Below are 3221 nucleotides of genomic sequence, written 5' to 3'. Positions count from 1 at the left end.
CTAAAAGCTAATGGCCAGTAGGCACACTTCGTTGGAGTGTCCTGAGTCTTGTAAAGATCTTTATAATTGGCCCTTAGTAAGAGTGTGTTACTATCTCTGGAAGGGCCTCGGACTGAGGCACGTAGCTGCACCTTTTCTCCTGGGAGGTACTAGGCACCTCCTCCCGTCAGTGTTGTTTGTGGCAGCAGAGGCGGATTCACTGTTGTTATTGGATGTGTGCTCTTCTTAAGGTCTAGGTAGGTGCCTTCTGGTTTTTACTATATATAAATTGTGGTGGAAAAAAAAAAAATCTATGTATTTGTATACAAAGGGATTCACTGCAAGTGAGAACTTTAGACTTAAGCTCTTTAAACAAATTTATTTTTTCATTTCATTAAAATGCTGAGTTTATTTCACATGTACATGTTTGTCTCCACCATTTGCATTGGTCTGACCACTGCTGCTAGGTCCTATCATAACATTCCATGCACACTTAAAACTAAGCAGAGGGTGGAGTTTCATCTTGAAAAACTAAACTGGCATTTTGGAAAATACATTCTTGGCAATGGAACCTAGGCAACATTTATCAGACATGGTAGGGAAAGTTCTCACTGCATTATAAAAAGGATAGCCAGGTGCCAACTGGTATGGAAATGAAATAAGATGGAAAATTTTAACAAACTGTTTCAATAATTTTCTTAAAGAAATTCCCTCTACTGCCAGAGATCTTAAATAGGCTCCTCATCTGTCATCCAGGAGCAATTCTTCACATAATCGGTGAACTTGGTTTCTACTTTGGGATGAGAGTTGCAAAAAGGAAAGCAAGTATAGACATATAGGTACTCCTATGTCTTCTATCCCCTTAGGTCCTTTTGGCATTTTTGCAGTTTTTCCTGTTTTCTGAAGGATTCTTGACTCTTTGATCTTGGTGTTGATGGTTTTGAGTCTTTTCCACTCATGTTAGACTTTTGTGCATTTGGGGCTGGAGTACCTAGTATAGATTTCTTTACGGGTGCTTTTTCCATAGCTTCCTCACAGTCAAAAGTACCATCACCATCTTCATCTGCAGCACATTTTTTACTTTTTTCATTGGGAACTTGCTACTACTTCCAGGGGCAGAATGATTGCACACATAGGAGTTTCATATCCTCCTTCCCTCACAGTCACCAAGTGCTGCCCACTGATGGGCCCAGGCCCCGAGCCACACTTCAACCCAGGGACCACAGGTGGTGATTTCAAAGCCCCCAAGGGAAGCCATTGGCTGTGCAGGAGCATTCAGTCGCCAGTAAAACCTTACTGCCTTCACCCTTCACTGCCTCTACTTTGACAATGTGCAGTTCATCTTTTGCACCAGCCTCTAAACTGATGTTCTTAAAGTTAACTGGTGCTCATTGCCATTATTCACCTTAAAGTGATCACCTTTGTTGGCCTTTACTATACAACTGAAAGGATAGTTCCTGGTCCTCAGGGGGCTCAGGTTTGTGTCCACTGAATCTTCCATGGGGTGTGGCATGCACTAGTTCGGTGGGAGAGAAGGCAGAGACAAACAACTCCTTACCTGAAAAACAGCTGCGCGGAGTGGAATCACACCAGGGACCATACATTTATCTCTTAATGGAGAAAGCAAAATGCTGCACTTTGTTAATGATACATGGCTATGTTGTGTTAAGATGTATGAAAAAGATTAAAAACAAAAGTGAAACACAAACTAAGGGAGCAGAAAAATGGATAGGTTCATTTCTTAAGAGGAAAGTTAATTTAGCACATCCTGACAGCTGAAGCAAAGAAATAGGTAGTCTTTTTGACACAAGGCAAGTGGCAGATGTCTGGCATGGCAAGTTGCTTGCACTGAATTACCTAGTAATTGCTACTGTAATGAACTTGTGATAACAGGACCTGCCAATAGGTTTTACTTCTGCAAAAGATACTGTGTATTTTCCCCAAATTGATGCATTGTATACTGTTTGTGAAAGTCAATGGCATTAGATAAATAGATACATGTAAAAATATTTTAGAAAATAATTGATTTCTGATGAATTGGCCTAATTGTCAGATAAAGTTCAGCAAGGGAAGAGGAACTGGCCTATTCCTATATATTTCTCACAAACATTAGCGATCTTATCAGCTTTTGGCAAGCTCTAGCTCACCTAAACCACGGCTGTATTTTCTGAAAAGTGGATAAAATTCTGATTTCCAAGTTGGTGCTATGTGATTTAGTCACTCCAACAGAAGCAGAATAGACATTCCTCTTTGAACATTAAGAATTGTAAATTGCTTTCTCCACACAACCATAACACATGCCTCTAGGAGACTGCTGGCAGTGTCGCAACATGGTGACTATGTTTTCAGTGGGGTCTCTGGCGTAGCTTTTAAAAAATAACTGAATGCTTCCACAGGAATTAATTATACTCTGGATAAGTAAAAAACAAGCAAACATACAAAAAAACCTAAAAACAAAACAGAATGAGCAACTGATCAAAAAAGGCTAAAAAGTTGTGATTATCTCCCTGTTAGACCTGGCCCCAAATGAACCTTAACACTGGTCCTACAGAATGTGAACAGAACTTACAAGAATTCTTTCAGAGAGTGATCATATATACACACTCTCAATTTTCAAGCTTGTAACTCAATCCTCATTTCAAGGCAGATTTGACTCAATGCCTTATGATAAGGTTTTTCTTATTATTTTGCAAAACTACTTCAGTCTAAAAGTCACTCATCTTTAAATTTTCCTGGTACCATCCTGCTTTTTAATATTCGACCATCTTCAAGTATTAGTATTAACTCTAAAGTTTTCTACCCCTATCAACTTAGTATAATGTGGCAGAAAAATGACTATGGTAGTTATCACAAATGAGTATGCTTGTATTAAAACATTTTACAATGTTAAATAACGTGTAATATTTACAAGCACAGGTAGCTACTTCACTTGGATAAAGATTAATTCTTCAACTGAAAGTATTAGAAGAAAGCAGATTAAATCTTCAGGAAGTAAAGTACTGGCATGTTTATGATACGTGAGAATTTTGAATGTGAACTGTACAAAGTTTGAAAACTTAAAATGTTTGGGCTTTACACTAGGGTTGGTCTGTTAGCACTGATAAGTGAAATAAATACTGATATGACTGAAACATGTTCCTCCCTATAAATAAAGAATCCAGCTCATTTCTTGACACTTATTCATGTACACCCTACAATGTACTACTTATTGGAGTAATCAAGACTTTGAGTCTTTTCCCAGT

The 3221-nt window shown here is 38.4% G+C and overlaps 1 pseudogene; it reads right to left on the bottom strand.

Annotated features, from left to right (window-relative positions):
- Nucleotides 1-386: 386 nt before the first annotated feature.
- Nucleotides 387-2033, bottom strand: LOC119256795 (nucleophosmin-like; annotated as a pseudogene).
- Nucleotides 2034-3221: the final 1188 nt, after the last annotated feature.

This window comes from Talpa occidentalis, unplaced genomic scaffold (assembly GCF_014898055.3).
Source record: "Talpa occidentalis isolate TD23 unplaced genomic scaffold, MPIMG_talOcc4v2.1 talOcc4.4, whole genome shotgun sequence".
In the NCBI taxonomy this organism is placed as follows: Eukaryota; Metazoa; Chordata; class Mammalia; order Eulipotyphla; family Talpidae; genus Talpa; species Talpa occidentalis.
This window is presented reverse-complemented; position numbering and strand designations above follow the sequence as displayed.